The following is a 22,180-nucleotide window of genomic DNA, read 5'->3' on the forward strand; positions in this document are numbered from 1 at the left end:
CTTAGAACAGTATGGTTCTAGAACATGGGTTTCCAAATGGCGGCCCGCGAAGACATATTTTGTGGCCCGCGATAACATTTTAAGGAATAACATGAAAAGATAACAAAAAAACTATTTCATAGCTCGTTCAAAAATGTATTAATTTTACACCCCTTATAGACCTAAGTCATAACTCATTCATTATTAATATTATTTCCTCTTTTGAAGTATTCGCTTGATCTGAATAGACTATTTTTTTTATTGAAAATTTAAAATCCAAATTTCACTCTTTTATTCAATTATTGTAAAATAGTGTTTAATAATTAAAATTATCAAATCTTCGTTTCAATGGAACTAAACATATTATTTCATACTGTCACCTTTATTATGTTTGCAGAAGTTTACGAAAATTGGCCTATTATCAAGTGCGGCCCGCAACCATGTCTGAGTTTTCCAATGTGGCCCTCGAGCTCTTACTAATTGGCAAGCCCTGTTCTAGGATAGGTCTTATGGCGAAGATGGGATAGGAAAGACCTAAGAGTGGGAAGGAAGCGGCCTTGGCCTTCATTATGGTACAGCCCTGGTGTGAAAAATGGGAAACCACGGAAAACCATCTTCAGGGCTGCCGACAGTGGGGTTCGAAACAACCATGCCCCGGATGCAAGCTCACAGCTGCGCGCTCCTAACCGCACAGCCAACTCGCCCGGGAGAAAATAGTTCGTCTTCAACAAGGTGGACATACGTCTCTTGAGATGAAGTACGGACAGGAAGAGAGAGATTCCGCTCAATCTCACACTTCGTTATTGAACAACCACTTCCTGTTTCGTAAGCGTGGGTAATCACATGGTTTTGATCTGTACAGTGTATTGCCGATAGCAGCGCCATAAGCTGCTTAATGCCCGCCATCAACAGATCCGCTCTCAAATAGCAATGGCAATCGACCGATATGTTTCTCTACTGAATTAGATCGCACCCTTCCTTCACCCAATGCATTATTCATATTCAAGGTTAGGGTAAAAGTCCTGAATCCTTTGACTGGAAGACAGTGTACTTGTAGTGCACCTCCAAAAGTGAACTATACCTCTTAGGATTTGTTTTTTCAATTTGCTTTACGTCGCACTGACGTCACGGCAGCTTGTTGAAGACGAGTTATTTTCTACCGGGCGAGTTAGCTGTGCGGTTAGGAACGCGCAGCTGTCTTATGGCGACGATGGGATAGGATTGGGCTAGGAATGGGAAGGGAGCGGCCGAGGCCTTAAGGTACAGCGCCAGCATTTGCCTGGTGTGAACATGGGAAACCACGGAAAACCCTATTCAGGTTTGCTGGCAGTGGGAATGGAAACCACTATCTCCCGAATGCAAGCTCACACCTGCGCCACCCTAACCACAAGGCCAACTCGATTGGTATACCCCTTAGCAAGACCAACTACAATCACATGAGGCCGTAACCCAGAAAAAACTTGCCGAACATCGGTGGGCGACTTGAGAGGTCGCCCAAACAAAACATCGCAAGTCGAACGTCATGAAATGCAACTCACTAACTCAAAATATGAATGATTAGATATACACCAAAAGTATCGTTATCGCATAATTCTGTTGTAAGACTAATTGCAATTTCAGTGGTAAAATAACGAAGAGAGAATAATTTTATCAACATCAGGTTGAAACAGAACATACCGGTACTCTACAAATATTTCCCATATGAAACTCCAGCCACCAAGTAAGATAAATAGTTCAAAAATAACTTTATTAGCCTTACAGTACATGAAATACTATGTAACAACACTATTAACCACAGCCCATTATATACAACATGCAAACAAATATATTTTTCGAATGTCAACGCTCCAAAATCCACCTGGATTGTTGAGTAGGTAGCCTACAGTAATATTTGTATGATACACGTGAACATCTAAAACTCACCGGAATTGGTGGCACATCATCCTCTTGTAATTTTTTTTAAAATACGTAATCCCTTTTTCACTCACGAGAAATGGAGTTAGGTTTAGGTTACGCATCTCCGTTGTAAAACACTGAAAATGATTAATTATATCATTCGTGCACCACCGTTTAAAATCATTTTCGTCTCTCATTCAGAACACTTGGCAACGATTTTCTGGATTTTTCCCGGACCGGTTTACTTTTCTTTATAGTAAGATATATTGGCTGATAGGGAAAGTTGCTAGGATCAACTTCAGAAGTTTGCGTGGCACTCGAATTGGATCACCACCTTCTATGGCTACAATACCTCCCCTAACCTTACAATAAATTTGGTATCAAAATGATTAATGCACACAACACTATTAGGCCTATCATTTGGTTCGAAGTTTTCTCTATGAATGCACTTAACTCATTTTTTCCTTAATACTGGGTCTTTTGGGAATCAGAACATAAAGCTTGTGCACTGCATCTGAGCTTCCCTGTTTGATTAGATATTCTGGTGAACTAACTTGACCGATTAAAATTCTTCCTCTGTAAAAGTGTGGAAAATATTGCACAAATTGTATGTTAATCAGGTGCGTTACCAACTCTTACTTTTTATAATTACATGGCTGTGAATAGTTATTGTCAGTACATACAGGTACACATCACATTAAACTATAAACATAATGCACAGGTAATTGAAAATATAAAGAAAATACTTTCAGAGAAGAACATGAGAACTAACAATAACCTAATCACCACTGACATTGTTCAAATAAATAAGGTCTTTAAAAATTAGCAGCCTCTTAAGGCACAGAAAGAGGCTCCATAGCCCTTTTAAGTCTATAAATAAATATAATTTACGATTAATAATATTCAAATTTCCGTAAATATTTGGTAACAACACGACTTACACAAATCAAAACAAACACATGCTAGCACTCCAGCTGCCGCCATTATGGGCAGTTCCGATAGGTCGGTTAAGGTCTGTGAGTCAACTCAAGTCCTAAGTGGCCTCTTTAATTATATAAGGAGCACTCGAATGAGTATTGAGTTTGTTGTGCCAATTTACATTGTGCTGTATTCTGTTAGAGTCTTTATTCTGTTCTTGCACTTCAGCTGATGGTAGCGGTCGCACTTTTCCTTACACAGTGTACAAACACAGTCATCTGTTGGGTTGTGGAATTTTGTCTTTGCGCATATTTTGTGGTGGAAGCCATGTATTGCATATCTTGTTATGCCATGTCTTTGCTCTTGAAGTTGATTGGTCCAGTTTCGATCGATCATGGCGTCATTTCCGTAGAATTCGGGGTCTATTTCCGCGCGTTTCTTAAGAAGTTTTTTCTGAAGCTCTTGGAATGGGCCGGTAGATGGCAGTGGTAGATTGAGTCGTAGATCCTCAATGAAGTAAGTTTCCCGTGCCAGTACATCAAGTCTGGAGGGTGCCAGTTTGCCTACTCCTAGGCCCTTCTTCAGGAACCTTGCTTTGACCCTTTCTATCCTCTCCAAGTCATCGATTGTCAGGGTATCCCATATTATTTCGATTCCATATGAGACAATTGGTGTTATTGCGGTCTTGAGTAAAGCCATCGCTGTGTTAAGGGATAGCATAGATATATTCTTGATATTGTGGATGGCTCTGATTGCTGCTGTCGTTCTGTCTATGACGTGGCTGTTGAAGGATGTCATGCTCGTTTGGAACGTGATGCCCACGTATTTGAATTTCTTGACTATTTCTAGTGGTTTAATATTTAATGATATGGCGTCGTCCTTGGCCGCCTTGCCACCTTTTCTGAAGACCATGTGTACTGTCTTTTCCTGGTTAATTTCAAATTTGTTATCTGAAGCCCAAGCTTCTAACTTCATCACTGTCGACTGTAGTTCTGCCTTTGAGCTCGATCCCAGAGCCATGTCATCAGCGTACATTATTAGAGTAGTCTCAGGGGAGTCCGTCATTATTTGTGTGATATCTGCCGTTGCTACGTTGAATAGTAGCGGACTTAGTGGGTCTCCTTGGGGTACCCCGTTTGTTTGAATTACTTTCCCGGATGAGGATGCTCCATCTTCAATTTGGATTAGGTTGTAGTCTAGTATGGTCTCAACGATTCTCACGAGCGTGTTGTCACCAATCATTTGTTTCAATTTTCCTATCAGGATATCTCTGTCGATAAGATCAAAAGCCTTCTTATAGTCAACAAAGACGACGTAGTACTTCCCTTTTGGATGCCTCAGTGCCTCTTCAATTTTTTCTTTCAGGCATGCTGCGGCTTGTAACGTGCTTTTTCCTTTGCGGAAGCCTAGTTGGCATTCTGGTATGAATGGGTCTATTTCATTGTTCAGGCGATTCGCTACAATAGTTGCAAATGCTTTGTATAAGTTGCTTTCTAGAGCTATACCTCTATATGAGTCGGGGTTGTCAGTTTCTCCTTTCCCTTTGTACACAGTCTTCAGCGTTGCCGTTCTCCAAACTTCCGGTATTTTGCCTAAATTTAGACATTTGTTGAATAGTTCTGTCCAAAGTTGTAGTAAATGGTCTTGAGTACTTTTTAAGTGTTCTGTATATATGTTGTCCGGTCATGCTGACTTCCCTTTCTTTCCTTTGCTGATTACCATCTGTACTTCCCCTGTGGTTAGTCTAATTTCGTGTTCTGGATCGATAGGGTGGTTTGCGGTGTCACCTTTTGCTCTGCTGTCCCTGTTTAGAAGCGCTGAGAAGTGTTTTTCCCATATTTCCATTGGTATTTCCCTCGCTCTACACTCTTGCTTTTTCTTGAGGGCCCGAAATGGGTCTGTTTCTGCTTCGACTGCAAGCTTCTTGGCTTCTGCTTCCAGGTATTCATCTCGCTTCTCTTTTAGAAGTTTTCTGTAATTTCTTCTTTTGATGGCATATGCTTCCAAGTAATCAGCGGTCTCCATTTTCCTGGCTGAGTATAACGCGCGTAAGGTGTCTTTTCGTGCTATGTAGCATTGCCTGTCAAACCACTTTTGGGCTCTCCTTTCTTTCACAGGCAAAGCGGTTTCCTGTATCAGATTTGTAGCGACTTCTACTGCTTCATCTAGGTGTCCTCGAGCTACAAGTGCTCTTGCTTTTTGTATATTCGGGTGGTCTTGCAGTTTCGTTCCATCAATATTTCTTGAAAGTGTGATGCCCTTATCGTCGGGGATTGGTGTTTTCCGTGACTCTTTGTGTTCAATTTCTGTGCAGATGGGTATATGTTTTCTGATTGGCGTTGACCCTGAGGACCGTAGACCTTCCTGTTTCCTTATCAGAAATCTTTCACCTCTGTAGAATAAAAGATCAATTGCGCTGGAGCCATTTGGAGCAAAGTATGTTTTAAGGTCTTTTCTGTTTATCATTGTGTAACCTTCATCCCTCAGGATTTGAATAACTAACTCCGATTTTACGTTCGGCTTGTCTATCCTGCAGTTGAGGTCACCCGCGATTATCACTTCTTCCGCAGTATTTACTTTCCCTATTGCATTAAGTACTGATTCTACTACATCTTCTATTCAATTATCTGGTGCGATATATATTCCTATTAATGTTAGGTCAGTGGTCTTAACTATGATTGTGTTTTCACTTCTCTGGATTTCATGTACTCTTCCAACAGTTGGTTTGAGGAAGCATGAGACTCCTCCAGCCGGTCTACCTCCTGTTGGCGTTGCAAATGTGTGGTATCCATAGAATTTTGGTAGGTCTGTTGGTTCTAAAAGAAAAGTTTCCGTAGCTATGATGACATCGAAATGTTCCATTGTCTTTGGGGGCATTAATAGTAAGGCGTTTTTTAGTCCTTCGATGTTCCAGAGAAGAATCTTGATTATTTTATTATTCGAGGGACATTCCAATGTTGCGTCTTTGGCCTCGAAAAGAAAATCTTCTAACTACAATACCTTTAGGCCAGAAATCAGGTTTTTCTGTTGTTTGTAGAAATTCAAAAGGAATTCCCAATTTGCAGGCTTTCATGGGCCCAACTGTGTTAAGCATTTCACAGGCTTTTATCTCTGTAATGCCATTTCTTAATAAATCGTTTTTGATGTTATCTTCTGTGGTTCCTTCTTTTATCTTTCCCACATATAGCCATGCTGTTTTGGCTGCCGGTTGTAGTTCTTCGTTGCTTTGTTTCGTCCCGATGATGGTCCGACGATGCTGTTTCGATTTCTTCACCGCTGTGTTCCAGGGTGTTTTTTCATCGGGTCCTGCGTGTTCGGTCAGTGTTGGTAGGGTGGATTCATTTAGATCACTCGTTTTCTCCTTGTCTCCAAAGTCAGTATACGAGCAAGCTAGAGGTCTATAATTCCGGACTTGTGCTGTTCCATCCACGCACTTTTCTTTGGAATTTTCTTCCTGTCCAGTCAAGTTGTCCATAGGTGGGTTCTTTTTTGAGGTTTTTTCGGGTCTAGTAGTTGAGTTCTTATTTTGGATCGGTATATCTGAAGTTGTACGATCTTTAGAGGAGTCCGTTTTCTGTTTTTCTGGTGGGGTCTGTGGAGTTTGGTTTGATTCTACCTCTGGAGATGTCTTTGATGTCTGCTCTTTGTTGATTTGATTGTCTTGGCAGGTGAGGTTTTCGACGAATTTCCTCATTTCTTCTCTGACTCCGGCTAGGATTGTTCCCTGTAATGTTTGCATTTCTCTTCTGATATCTTTCAGTTCGCTTCTGCTTCTTTTGAGATATTCTAGTTCTCTTTTACAAGGTTTACAAAGCCATAACAATGTGCAGCTAGGTTTCTGGAGAGTAGTATAGTCTCCAGCGCTGATACCGACACAATCTTTGTGAAACCATTTATTACAAACACCGGCATCGCTATCTGTTACTCGTTTGCCGCATGTGCCGCAAGGGGCGTTGCTGTTGCCTTTCCCAGTCATGTTTCTTTGATTCCTTCTCTTTTTCTATTATGTAAATATACTCTTTGTTAGCACCGAACAACAATGGCGTTGAGTTCACTCACCAAATGATTACTGACTATATCTTATATAGACTACCTAATGCCCTTAACAACTCAATAATTCGTTTGCTATAAATTTGTTCACAGTTAGTGAAATATACAAATCATTTTTATATATAATTCTTTTCTAAAGATGCACTTAAGCTTACTTTATCGTGGAGTTACCCACTACATCTGACAATCACCATTTTCTTATCTAGTAGGCAGTGATTTCAATTTTTCAAATTTTAACAGTCACTATCGATTGTTCACCCTCTTCACATCAACAATGGCTCAGAATAAAAGGTGGCTTATCGAAGTAGGATACGTAAGGTAATACTTAACGGTTTCAAAAACACAATATTTACACTGTTTTTTTCTATAACTAATACTGCTTGAAGTGCTTCTTTTTATGCTAATATTAACTATATTAACTATTCCACTTTCATAACACAGCACTCGATATAAATTTAAAAATACATCACTTTGTAACTTGCATTGTTGTGATGGCGGTTACACTGCATTTTTTTAAAGAATTCCCTTATAGTGAGTGATACACTGTTTAAGCACAGTTAAAATGCACTGTTATAAATTAACACATAGCACTTTTCACTCTTAAAACACGCAATATACTTTATAACAAACTTGATATGAACCATCATATCAACATGATATAAAGAGGCCTCTTTGATGTTAGCCAGGGTGTTGGTCAGTGAAGAGGCTTCCGCAGCGGTAAATAGTTCCTAAGTTTATTGCTTGTTTTTGAAGTCAGAAGCTTCCCACAGTTTGATTACATATTCTGGTGAACTAACTTGGCCGATTAAAATTTTTCCTCTGTAAAAATGTGGAAAATATTGCACAAATTGTATGTTAATCGAGTTCGTTACCACCTCTTATTTTTATAAGTAGATGGCTGTGAATAGTTATTGTTCTCAGTGGTATTTATAGCGAAATATACAATTAGTTAATATGAGCTTGATACCTAATTACATCGTGTACTTTGTAAGCCTTGTTCGAATTCATTTCATTGTTACAGCTTACTGATTAGTTCGCATAATTTTTACGACGTTGAAGATGGATCGAAGAGAACTGTTGGCAATACTGGCTGTAGGCTATATGGCTTCATAATGGCTGCCAGCTGTGAGCAACATGTGGGTTTTGCTGCTGCAACGCTTGAGTCACTTGTAAAATATCTTAAAGCCAATAAAACTGGGGAGAAATTAAGTACGAAATCGAAGCCCATTGTTTTAACGTGTACCGCTGCTTGTAGTATGAGAATGCGGAGTGGACGGTAGAAGAAATTGTGAATATGACCGCGCACCGTACCGGTGTTTCTACGTGTGGAATTTAAACTGCACGGAAAAACGAAGTCTTTGGAGAAAGTTCTACCGTCTTACAACGGGAAAAGAGTTCGTGTGTCGCAATACTCTGATTTTATTCTAAGATGTATTCGTAGGAAATTTCTTATCTTAGAACTTCCGATTGTCAGGGAAGTGACAGTGAATTGTCGAGTGGTAGTTTCAGTGGAATAGACGAAATGGATGGATATTAGCGACGTCACTCGTAAGTTATAATGTATTCCAATACAAATTATATTTTGCCTTAAGGGAATTCGTACGTTTTCTTGTGATAATATATCCGATATGCTGCCCTGTGGTTGTCCATATATGTCGTCAGTGTTTCTGTGTTTCCGCCTCTGTGGATTTGGTGTTAGTGTGGTTAGCTAACACCCACGGAGGGCCGGGTTCGATTCCCGGCACTGCCACGAAATTTGAAAAGTCGTACGAGGGCTGGAAGGGGTCCACTCAGCCTCAGGAGGTCAAATGAGTAGAGATGGGTTCGATTCCCACCTCAGCTATCCTGGAAGTGGTTTTACGTGCTTTCCCACTTCTCCTCCAAGCAAATGCTGGGATGGTACCTAACTTAAGGCCACGGCCGCTTCCTTCCCTCTTTCTTGTCTATCCCTTCCAATCTTCCCATCCCCCCACCCACAAGGCCCCTGTTCAGCATAGCAGGTGAGGCCGCCTGGACGAGGTACTGGCTATTCTCCCCAGTTGTATACCCCGACCCAATGTCTCACACTCCAGGACACTGCCCTTGCGGTGGTAGAGGTGTGTATGAGTCCGAGGGAAAAACCAACCCTGGAGGGTAAACAGATTAAGAAAGAAAGAAAGAAAGAAATTATTCTACTATCCAAGTAAGAATATTCATCTTAATTTACTAAAGTAATATTTTCTGCATCACTTGGCTTGATTCGATTGCATTCTATTACGTATTTTGTGGATGTGTTTTTTTTTTTCATTTGTAACTTCATCTCCAAGACTGTGACTGTACAGTTCCACTCAGCAATTTCTCCACACCTGCAGACTAGCAAAGTAATGTGTTGAGGACGGTAATTACATGTCCCAAAACTGGAATTGTGGGCTGGCTCATTAACGAACTCCGTTTGAGAACAGACCCACAACAGCTGAAGGAACACACAGCATAACTATGATCATATCAGTGAAGTTCTTGGTGCACTGATTCGGTGATATGCTAATATAGAAGCAACTAAATCAATACTCCCTTGTTAGTCCGCGGAGTAGGCCCCAGCCATAGCGGTAACATGAAAGGCGGTGACGATGCATCACCGCTGTCAGGTCGGCCTACTAAATCATGAGAAACACAAAGTAATGGTAATGCAGGCTTTCGCCTGGAATGTGGGACATTGACTTCGGTACACACAGTGGCTTCAAAACTAAGGTAATCAGTGATACAGGGGACAAGAGAAGCTTCAACGTGGGCATGACGGGTAGTAACGTAACATACAAGTGTGCCCAGCACGCTGATCGAGGCTGGCAGAAAGAGAAATGAAACCGAAACTTGTAATATTAAAATTAACCTTGGGACCTCCAATTTTAAGTGACCGGTAATCTCGTGGTGATTAACAACCTGATTTGCAGTTTTAATAATAATGTCATTGGTTTAACGTCACATTAACTACTTTTACGGTTTTTTGGAGACGTCGATGTGCTTTTTTTTTTTTTTTTTGCTAGGGGCTTTACGTCGCACCGACACAGATAGGTCGTATGGCGACGATGGGATGGGAAAGGCCAAGGAGTTGGAAGGAAGCGGCCGTGGCCTTAATTAAGGTACAGCCCCAGCATTTGCCTGGTGTGAAAATGGGAAACCACGGAAAACACGTCGAGGTGCCGGAATTTTGTCTCGCGGGGGTTCTTTCATGTGCCAGTAAATCGACCAACACGAGGCTGGCGTATTTGAGCACCTTCAAATACCACCGGACTGAGCCAGGATCGAACGAACCTTGGGTTCAGAAAGCCAGTGCTTTCATTATCTGAGCTACTCAGCCCAGCCCCCCCAGTTTTCCGTGACTGATAATCTGATCATCCGCCACGAAATCTCCATCTTTACGTGACTGTTAATCTTGTGATCATTAACCACGGGCCCTCCTTAGTATTTGGTAAAATCTGAACCAGAGGGATCTGACATTTTTTTTTTTTCAAACTTCCCACTTGCATTTGGCCGAGTCCAGCTGCAATGCTGAATGGTCAGCTTAGTTATATTCAGTTCAGAGGGCCCCGGGTTCGATTCTCCGCGGTGTTCATTCCCCTAGCTCGGGGCTGATGTTTCTGTTCGTCTTAATACAAATCTTAATTTACGTAATAACATATCACACTACCAACCACCACAAAAACACGCAATTAACAATACTTCTCTCCCGATAGGGTTGGTTTCGTAAAGAGGATCTGCCCGTGAAACGTTCCTTAATACACATCGGTACCGATCCTAAGTTATTGGGAACAGGCCAGGAAAGAGGAAGAAATACCGACCCTGATTTGAACCTCGGCCTTCTTGATGAGCACTTAATGACTACAATGTCACTCAGCTAGGAATAGACGAGGAGCCGAACATTGTTAAGTCGACTGGTGCTGGTTGTACAAAATAAGTGGGTGGAACAAAACATCCTTTTCAATCGGTTTCTCATCGACCAATCTGAAAAAAATAGCAAAATGATGAAAATTGAAATCTTCAGAATTTGTTCCAATGACCCACTCCATGTGAACATTCGAAGATAAGGATAACCTCAGCTGCTCATACAAGTTTTTTGTATTGACGCCATCCACAAGACTTCTAAGGCAATGTCGTCAGGTACACTTAAGCACCTAGATGCGAAACTGAAAACTCGCCGCCTCCTCCTTCTTCCTGGCCTTTCTCCCAATTGACTGCGGTCGGCACTTGATGTGAATTTGGCACGATTTTACGGCCGGATATCCTGACCCCAACTTGCCAGGTTCGATCCTGGCTCAGTCCGGTGGTATTTGAAGGTGCTCAAATACGTCAGCCTCGTGTTGGTAAATTTACTTGCACGTAAAAATATCCTGCGGGACCAACTTCCGCGACCTTGGCATCTCCGAAAACCGTAAAAGTAGTTAGTGGGACGTAAAGCTATTATTATTATTATTATTATTATTATTTCACTGTTACGTATTTGTGTGTGTGGTGTGTTATATATACTGCAGATGGAAAGAAGAGTATTAAGACAACAACCAATCCCCGAGGCAGTTAAAATCCGCGACCCAGCTGTAAATCGAACTCAGGGCTCTCTGAACTGCAAGCCGGTATGCTAATCATTCAGCCAAGAAGCAGAACATGAAACCGAAAACTCTACACAGACGAATTAGTCGAGAGAGAAGATTTTACTGTGTGGAACTCAAATGAGTACACAAGGGTCTTCTACATGCTGACATGAAGATGTACGAACTTCTACGTCTTCCATCCGACTGTATGGCTAAATGGTTATCATGCTGAACTTCGGTTCAAGGGGTTTGGAGTACGATTCTTGTCCGGTTGCGATAAACTTTCATTGCTTAATTAATCTGCCTCGGGGACTGGGTATTGTGTTGTCTTCAAGATCACAATTCATTTTAGGCAGGGCCCCATAGTCACAGGCCCGCAGGTCGCCATTATGACGTCAACTCGAAGGACCAGCACCAGTTCTCTACAGAGGCTACATGCCTTTATTACTTCTTCAAAATTCAACTGTAGTTGGCCCGATTTGATCGCTCTATTTTGGACGTAAGAAGCTCGCTCGCCGTCTGAAGTCAGCTATCTTCGTTCTATTTTACTCGATCACACTAATTTATCGACGTGCCATCGCAGAAGAAGGGTTTAAATCATTGGGAAGTTTTTTTGTTTCCGTGTGGTTATTTCTAGCCGGGTGCAGCCCTTGTAAGGCAGACCCTCCGATGAGGGTGGGCGGCATCTGCCATGTGTAGTTAATTGCGTGTTATTGGGATCGAGAATAGTGTTATGTGTGGTGTGTGAGTTGCAGGGATGTTGGGGACAGCACAAACACCCGGTCCCCGAGCCAAGGGAATTAACCATTTAAGGTTAAAATCTCCAACCCGGACGGGAATCGAACCCGGGTCCCTCTGTACTAAAAGTCTGCACGCTAACCATTCAGCCATGGAGCCGGACATTGGGAAGTATAAAAAAACCGGATAGAATCTCTAATAGGAAATAGTACCTTATTTCTCCTTTCTCATTCCCAATCCCAAACAACTACAATAGACATTCAGTATCTCCAATTTCAGCGTAAAAGAGGTTCTTCATGCTGAAGTCCAAAAGTCTGACGACTAAGATTGATCAATTGAGATGCTCACTTTGTATGTTCTATATTGCGATATCGAGTACCAGAATAGTCGTTTGGCATTTAATGAAAATCCACAGCCTGTTTCCAGTCATTCGACCGGCTCAGGAATGGAATGAATGAAGCCCCCATCTAGCGGCGAGGATAGGAAGTGTGCCGGCTGCCGAAGCCTGTCGCACTCCTCTGGGCAATGATTATTGATTGACAGATGAAATGAAATGATAGTGGAGAGTGTTGCTGGAATGAAAGATGACAGAGAAAACCGGAGTACCCGGAGAAAACCTGTCCCGCCTCCGCTTTGTCCAGCACAAATCTCCCGTGGAATGACCGGGATTTGAACCATGGAACCCAGCGGTGAAGAGGCCGGCGTGCTGCCACCTAAGCCACGGAGACTGTTTTGTTTGGCATATGATATAGATTAAATACGAGAGATTCGTGTCTGTAGACTGACTGGCAGATTTAAGAACCTCATTCCAGTGCATAATTCCTGTGCTCCGATGTCTCTTCAAATCTGTCGCCACTGAAGGACAGGGCAAATACCCAGTCCCCGAGCCAAGGAATTTAACCATTTAAGGTTAAAATCTCCAACCCGGCCGGGAATCGATCCCGGGACCCTCTGGACCAAAAGCCAGCATGCTAACAATTTAGCCATGGAGCCGCACATTGGGAAGTTATTATTATTCTTATTCTTATTATTATTATTATTATTATTCCGACTGACAAGTCTTAACGTTATTTTCTAGTGCATCTTACATATAATTTGTTTAGTGTTAAGAAATACCGGCCCCGCAATCTAGGAGTAGCTTGCTTGTCTCTAACCCATAAGACCCAGGTTTTATTGTCAGTCAGGCCAAGGATTTTTACCTCGATCAGCAATTTGAGCTATTTGACGATGAGATAGGTTTCCCGATCTAGAAAGCTCAGAATAATGGCAGAGAGGATTCGTCGCACTGACTACGCGTCAAGTTGTAATCTGCAAGCCTTCGAGATGAGCAGCGATCGCTTGGTAGGCCAAGGTCCATCATGACTGTAGCGCCATGAATGTGGAGAATGCCGAACTGTCCCCTTCTGGAGTCTGATGCAAATTTGCGAGTTTGCATAATATTTCCATTGTCAAGATCTATCTATTTCCAATTTCGACATATGATAACGGTAGACTATTTTCTTCGTGTCAAAAGAAGAGATTTGAACTAATCTGTTGTGTATTGTAGGCAAGTATATATTCGGTCCTACGGTATTCATTGCAGAAGCACCATCACATGTCTTCCTGCAGGAAGCGAGCCCACAGCGGCAGTAACTCAGGAGCACATGACAGCTGAGTGACTTACGACCACACAACCATGACACACGGTCATGACCAGGTGTGTCCTTCATTTCATGTGCTCCTCGATAGTCGTCGTGTCTCCTGCATTTTCCATATATAATATTTATTTATTTTTTAATTTATAGGCTACTACCTACCCATATAACTGTTACGGTGAGCGTTGACACCTTTAAACAGATATGTACTTTCAAGTGCTTGCAGCAATCACTAAGCATAAACCGACCAAGTTCGACGTAAAGTAAGCAAAGGGACTCAAGAAATACTTGCCGGTGCGGGGGGGAAGAGGACTCAGCAGAGCAATGCGCAGGGAAGGGCGTAAAGAGAGGTAACACCAATATTTAAATGTCGTGTCTAGAATAACCAGATAGCAGTGATCACATCCCAAATCAAGTGGTGATTTCAATTATGGGGCCTTTCCCCAGAGGAACTATCGCGGTAGGGACACGTGGAAAAGGGGGGGGGGGGAAGGAGAACACCCAAGAAAACTCCCACAAGCACAGGTTTCAAAAAATGAACACATATATTAAAACAACTCCAAGAAATAACAATTGTTTACACTATAAGAATGAGAACTTCGACCATTTGATACACCATTAAAGTGGGAATTTGTACAAATTATCAACAGGTTTTCTCTCCTTTTTTTTTTGTTTAGTGTACGTATCTTAAAGGGGTAATCACCAAACCACAATAGAGCTTGGGGGGGGGGGCGCCAAGCACGAAACCAGAATAAAATTTTATACCAATGTTCACGCGAATGCCACAAAAGTAGCAAGGAATTATGGAAACAGGAACAAGAAAATTAACATTAGTTAAAAGGAATTTTTCCAGTGCTCACACAGGCACGTGATAAAAGAACAGGCTATCCCCCTAAAACTAAGGCACACCTTTTTTCTTTTTAAAGCAAGTAGACACCAGAATAATCGAAAGGCACACGCCAGATGAAGTGTAAAAATTTAGCAGAGCACCAAGCTACAAATTTATTAATATGTTACTAGAGGTACGAAAGGTAGACGAAAAGAAGGAAAAATCGGGAAAGAGATTCAAGCAGGGAAAGGGGATTGACCAGGGTACGATATCCGCTCCAAACGAGAGAAAAGGTTCCAGTACAACTGTTCAAAACTTGAAGCCCAGCACGCTTCCTCCTTCATATTTCCATCATAAAGTCAAAGTCAATAATTTGGCACCGTGAAATTTCGCTGTGTCCTGAAGGGACGATAGTTCAATATCGAAGCGTTATTCAAGCCCATATGATGAATGAGAGGGCGAAATTAAAATGAATGGTAAATAATTACAGTAAAAGTCTGCTCACCCAACACGTAACGGAGAACCAAGTAAAGTCCAAATGCACTCGGACCAGCCGGTGCAGGGCTTGAGCTCCCACTGCCGATTACAACACCAAGTCACACCTGATCGCCGGACAGGAGAAAGCGGCGAGTATATATACACGGAGCGAAGCGAGCTCGAGAACACACTAGAACTAGGTGACGTCACGGAGATTGCGCGTGGCGGTGTAGCAGATGAAGCAGTGGTGAGACAGCATAGCAAGCAGAAGGTTCATAGAGCAGCGCAATATAGTGTGCACTAAATCAAGACGGAGAAGCAGCCATAAGGTAGGCGAAGTTGAGCTCGTAACATAACAGAACCTCGGTTTAACATATTTTTCCGCTGATTATTAAATACGTAAGTGTTATAATTTTAACTTATTTTCTAATGTTATTTGTTTTAGTAGACCCCGCAGTGGTAAAGCTCAGGCATGTTATTACAACACTTCGAAATATCACACAAATGCGGTAGAATTCGAGGAAACGACGTGAACGCTACCTATTTGTGAAAATAACAATTACATTTTTAATACTATATGTTTATGCAAACCACCTCACTAAACATACACCGTGAGTCAACCCAGATGTTTACCTCGCAAATCGTTTAAAGATCTCGAAAATCGATTTTCACGCTTGTTACAAATGGGCTCATCGTATTCATACTTTTCTAGAATGTCAGTATCTGACGAGATAACAATACTAACTTTCTTTTTAATTGGTTTTACATCGCGCCGACACATATAGGTCTTATTTACAATGCTCGCTTCCTGCAGGAAGACATGTGATGGTGCTTCTGCAATGAATACCGTAGGACCGAATATATACTTGCCTACAATACACAACAGATTAGTTCAAATCTCTTCTTTTGACACGAGGAAAATAGTCTACCGTTATCATATGCCAAAATTTGAAATAGATAGATCTTGACAATGGAAATATTATGCAAACTCGCAAATGGCAACGATGGGATAGGAAAGGATTAGGAGTGGGAAGAAAGTGGTCGTGGCCTTAAGTAAGGTACAGCCCCAGCATTTGCCTGGTTTGAAAATGGGGAAACCACGAAAAACAACCTTCATAGCTGCCGACAGCGGGGTTCGAACCCACTATCTCCCGAATACAAGCTCACAGCTGCGCGCCCCTAACCGCACTCGCTCAGTACTTTATTTTTTAACGGAATGTTCGTTTTGTATGCAAATACCAATTATCATTGTTATTTTATTGTTTGCTTTTTAGGTAAGGTGCATGAAGCTGAGATAACATTTAAATGTAATTTCTGTCTTATATTTTACCGAAAGGCGCTTTCAGGTTGCCTAACTACTGGGAGTATTTTGAAGTTTTCCTAACAATAACTCGGGGAAGAAAACGCTTCCAAACAAACAAACTACTCCACATATGTTACTTTTACCTGAATACATGCGTTATTAACAAAACCTCACTATAAAATTTCCTCGTTTTAGACACCGCCTCGAGGATCGCAGGCTGTCCCAAATATAAAATGGAATAGCCTAGAATCAACTTGGAAAGATCCGCGTAGAGAATCGATAAGAAAAAGTTCCAAGGTGGAAATGTGGTAGGAGTAAGCAATATTGGAAAATAGTCTGTTACAACCTTACCTCCAAGTAGTGTGTTACAAAATAAGACAGTTGTGAGACACGAAAGGTGGAGAGAAGAGTACCGCTCCTTCCATGTACATTAATAACAGCGATTATTGATGGATTTACGTCTGCATCTTGGCGCAAGTCAGGGTGATATGCAGCTTCCACTGAAGTCGCAGTTTCATTTATGGTTGTAACTATATAAAAACTGCTGGCGTATGGGTGGTGCTGAGTAATGGCATTCATTGCACCATTAGTGCATCTGAATGTTACGAAATCTGCTTATCATAGGAACAGTTGTACTGTGATAGGATTTTCTGATACAGTGAGGAAAGCAATGGCAAACTACCTTCACTCTTCATCTTGCCCTGCACGTCTCATTATAGCGCCGCCATCAGTTTTTGCGGTTTTTCTTTCACCCCATAATCTCAAGTGATACTGTCTGAGGATCGGACCAGCCTCCGGACTGAAGACTTATCAGAGAGACAATAGTAGAAAGTACTGTGCCATTTGGAGATACAGTTTCTAGTCATGTTGTTGTTACAGTACCTCCCTTGTCTTAGGGGTGAAGACAGTAATTTATTGTGTGGCTCTTGTGTCCATCTGTGGGTTTATTTACGGTTTTCTGCCGATAGAATAGAGAAGGAAGCAGCTATAGCCTGTATGCCAGGTGAAGTGTAGAAACTTTGGAAAATATCTTTTTTTGCTAGTTGCTTTACATCTCACCGACACAGATAGAACTTATGGCGACGATGGGAGAAGAAAGGCCTAGAAATTGGAAGGAAGCGGCCGTGGCCTTAATTAAGGTACAGCCCCAGCATTTGCCTGGTGTGAAAATGGGAAACCACGGAAAACCACCTTCAGGGCTGCCGACAGTGGGATTCGACCCCACTATCTCCCGCATGCGAGCTCACAGCTGCGCGCTCCTAACCGCACGGCCAACTCGCCCGGTTGAAAAATATGTAGGATTCAAACTCGCCTCTCTTCTTTCCAGTATTCTGTTTTAAATACACACTCAAGGAAAATAATACCCTATTCCAAGTCTTACGATCCTTCCCCAACTCACTACAGTGGTACGAACAACAGTGATTTAGGTTATTAGACAGGCATTTAAATGTTTTTATTTTTTATTTATTTTTCTATAATTTAACGTGGCGTTGACCAAGGCAAGTGACGACAAGGTAAGACAAAGCTAGACCTGGGAAGGAAGGGACCTCTGTAAGTGGAGGCATAGAATATATCCACGATATCCCCTGCCTGTCGTAAGAGGCATCTACAGAGTGACCCCAGAGGCTCTCAGCATGGAAGCATGGGTTGGCAACCACGGAGCCCTAGGCGAGTCTAGTACTGGTTTCACTTGTGTCAAGCTACTCGCTGTCGTCCAGGCTACTTCCTGACCGACTCTTCTTGCTCAACTCTTGTTCCCTTCCGAGACCGATAGTATTTGCAATGCCTAGGAAGTTTTTCATTTTCACGCCCTTCTTGGCTCTTACCTTTCTCTTCGACCTCTTCTTCTCCTGTGAGAAGATTGTTGTTTGGTTGCATATCTATTTAAAACAATAATTACCACCACCACAACCCCGAAGTTTAGAGTCCCTGAAGTTACCCCTTTTAATCGTCTCTTCGTCTCTTATAACAGCCAGGGTCACCGTGAATGTATTCTACTACCACACCCACAGGGGGATCAATGCACCAATCACGCTCCTTTCAGAAAGAACAAATCTTCACTTCGAACATATTAACAATATTTGTTGAGCAAACGTCAGTAAAACGAAAGTGAAATGTCCAACACGGTCCAATAACTCAAAATTCCACTTCAGAGATTACTTAGCTAACCGTGAAGGCCTACACATTAGAGTATTGCTTACGTTAACGCCAACTTTTGAGACAGGCTGTGCACCTGTTAATGTGTTGGTTTGTCAGTGGGATTGAAGTTATGCCTCCTCTTTGTGCTCACCCGGTCTATCTAATGTTATTACTCTCCTAGTTCCATTACGTTTAATAGGTGTATGGGACTATTCTGTCTGTAAACGAGATCGAATGACGGCAAACTGGCTGCATGCATTGATTAGGATCTGCTCTAGACCGGGTGTTTCCCCATCAGGGCACTACAAGTACATTGCCGACTTGTCGTTGTTGTTTCGTTTAGAACCTGGAGTTACTAACTACAGAGTCCGGCTCAAATCAAATCAAAATCTCTTTATTTGCAAATGAGGTGTCTACCTCAGTGGCAAATGGTACACTAAAATACATTATTGTCAAACACTAAATTTTAGATTAACAAGAGAAGAAAATTTTTCTAGAATACAATATTATACAATTTACGCTAACAATTTTTTCTATTAAACACACAGCTCATCCTTAATAAATTTATATTGTTTACAAAATTCGACTTATAATATCTCCTGTACTTACAAATATAGTCAACTCATATACAATATGTGGAATTACTTCAAATAATAGGCTACTATACAACTGGTATAAGATTAAAATTTACATTGCATTTATTTACTTATTTATTTTTTACCCATTTTGGAACCTAAGTAGCATAACGACCTGCTGCGTCTTAACCAGAGCCCCCCTTTTACCACCACTTTTCAGAGTTCCTGAAGGGCCTTCACAGCTACCGTAGCGATCCCAGGCCCCTCGAAGTCCGTGGTTGTATAGTCAGCATTGTGATCTTCGGCTCATAGGCACGGGTTCGATTCATAAACGAGCCAGGAATTTTAACAGCCTATGGTTAATGCCTCTGGCATAGTAGCTAGGTATTTGCGTTCCTCTTAACACACAGCCCTTCATGAGCACACAGCGTGAATACATCTCTCCACATAGGGTAAACATCAAAAACGCCATTCAGTCGTAAAACTGAATCACCTCCAAGAAGTGCCGACTTCAATAAATTGGGGAAAAAAGAACAGGAAGAAGTAACGAAGTACTGCGACATGCGCTTAGAATTCACATTAGAACAATCTTATAATCTGTGTTACTGCGCGCGCGGCTCATTGGCTGAACACTCAACGAGCAGGACTAACTCAGATGAAAGACAGCTGGTCTTCTGAGCTCAAATAGGGTGGCTTCGACTCTGGTTCAGTACGTCAGCCTTGTGTCAGTACATTTACCGGCACGTAAAACAACCCCGAGGCAAATTTCCGGGACCTCGGCGTCTCTGGAAACCATAAAAGTATTCAGTGGACGTAAAAGCAACATATTATTATTATTATTATTATTATTATTATTATTATTATTATTATTATTATTATTATTATTATTATTATTATTATTATTATTATTATTATTATGCGTGAATGGTCCCTTTCGGAACACACGAAGCTTTACTTATGATTTCGTTTGCGGAGGATCCAGGATGCTTTCATCTGTTGACTAAAGATCCTTTTCCTTTCTTCCGTCCACTTGGTACCTGCTCTTTTTGGTACTTCATTCTCTGGAGTAACTTCCCAATTGTCAATTTTCTTTCTATATATATTTCGATTCAAAATGTCTTCACAGAGAATTTGTGCGTTCTTCATGTCCGCTTTTGTTTGTTGTATCCAAGGAAAATTCTTCAGTTTGTCAACTCCTTCAAGAACTTGGTGGGTTAGTCTAGTTTCTGGAAGCCTCTTAACATGTCCATAAAATTTTAGCCTTTTTTTCCTGAGGTCTGCCGCAATATTAGATAATTTTTCTGTGGATTTCCGGGTTTGGAGGCGGTACCCTTCTCCCGTGTGTCTTGGTCCTAAAATTTCCTCATGATTTTTCGCTCTTCTTTTAGGATATTTTCCAGTTCGCCCTTTCTATGAAGCGTTAGAGTTTCCCCTGCATATAAAGCCTCCGGTTTGATTACAGTATTGTAATGTTTAATCTTAACGTGGAGAGACATACATTTTTTGTTGTACATTTCTCTTGTTCTCCCATAAGCTCTTCTGAGTTTTTGGACACGGTTGTTTTGGGCTATTTTCTCTTGTCCGGTTGGTTCGAGGATTTCGCCCAGGTATTTGAAGTGAGGGACTCTGTTGATTTGTCCGTATTTTGTATTGAGACTATGGATGTCTAGTTTTGCACAGAAAAATTCAGTTTTCTGGAAGGAGATATGAAGTCCGACCTTTCTGGCACATTCTTGGAGAATTTCAACTTGCTTTATTGCTGTGACTTCATCGCTGGACAAAAGGGCCAGGTCATCCGCGAAGGCTAAGCATGGAATTTCAAGCTTGTTTTTTCGTGTCCCGATGTTTACTGGGTTCCAGTTATTTTGTGCTTTCAGTTCGTTTTCCCATTCCCTCATCACCTTATCTAGCACGAGGTTGAAGAGGAGGGGTGATAGTCCATCTCCTTGCCGGACACCAGTTTTTATCAGGAATTCGTCTGAGATTTCTCCCATGAATTTCACTCTTGACTTCGTGTCAGTGAGGGTCTGTTTGGTCAAGTTTAACGTTTTGGAGTCTAGTCCCTGTTCTTTCAGGATGCTGAACAGAGATTGACGATCAACTGAATCATAAGCCTTCTTGAAATCTACGAAGGTATAGATGATTGGAAGGTTTCTGAGGGCCCTGAATTTTAGAGCGGTTTTTAGGTTGAAGATCTGTTCAGTGCATGATCTGTGAGGGCGGAACCCAGCTTGATATTCACCAATTTTATGCTCTAGTTGTTCTTGTATTCTTTTCGACAGGCATGCAGAGAAAATTTTGTAGCCGACTTCAAGGAGGGAGATTCCCCTATAGTTGTTTACATCAGTTTTGTCTCCTTTTTTGTGAAGTGGGTGAATCAAGGCACATTTCCAGTCTTCTGGGAGTTTTTCATTTTTCCAGATTTTCTGTATGATTTCTGTAAGTTCCTTGAGTGAATTTGAACCAAGATTCTTAAGGAATTCTGCAACAATCCCCTCTCTTCCTGAGGTTCTGTTGTTCTTTAGTCGTTTAATGTGGCTCTGAATTTCTTCCTGGTTTGGTGGAGGTGATTCTGGGTGAGTGAAACTGGATGCTTCTTCAAGAAATCTTTCAGTGGGTTCGGGGCAGTTAAGAAGTTCTGAGAAGTACCGTGCAAGTTCTTGGCAGTTTTCTTTATTAGCAAGTGCCAATTTTCCGTCTTGTTTCCTAAAACATAAGTTGTGTGGAACGTATCCTCGGATTTTTTCTGTGAATGTTCTGTAGAAATCCCTTGTGTTGTGGTTTCTAAAGTTTTCTTCAATTGACTCCAGTTGTTCTTTCAGGTGCTTTCTTTTCTCTTGCCTGATGGTTTTGGATACTTGTTTTCTGGTCTCATAAAATTCTCGTTGAGTTTTCTGGGATTTTCTACTGTTGTATTTCTGAAACGCAGATTTTCGTATCTCTATGGCTTGGTTGCATGTTGAGTTCCACCAGGGGTGTTTTGCATTCCTTTTTAAGGGTACCATTTCTCGTGCCTTCTGTATGATTTTGGTGTGGAATTCTTCCCATGTTTTCGCTGGTTGATTTTCCCATGCTTCTTT

At 41.6% G+C, this 22,180-nt stretch overlaps 1 protein-coding gene across 2 annotated transcripts in view; it reads left to right on the top strand.

Annotated features, from left to right (window-relative positions):
• The window catches only part of LOC136876459 (acetylcholine receptor subunit alpha-like), a 1,223,921-nt gene that overhangs the window by 1,022,981 nt on the left and 178,760 nt on the right, over positions 1-22,180 (top strand). The window contains exon 1 of one of the 2 annotated variants that reach the window (XM_068228473.1): positions 15,354-15,412. The exons of the other annotated variant lie outside the window; for it this stretch is intronic. The gene's annotated coding sequence lies outside the window, so the exon portion shown is untranslated. Of the gene's footprint in view, positions 1-15,353; positions 15,413-22,180 lie in introns of those variants that run through there. 2 annotated transcript variants of the gene reach the window in all.

The sequence above is a fragment of the Anabrus simplex genome, chromosome 1 (assembly GCF_040414725.1).
Source record: "Anabrus simplex isolate iqAnaSimp1 chromosome 1, ASM4041472v1, whole genome shotgun sequence".
NCBI classification, from domain to species: domain Eukaryota; kingdom Metazoa; phylum Arthropoda; class Insecta; order Orthoptera; family Tettigoniidae; genus Anabrus; species Anabrus simplex.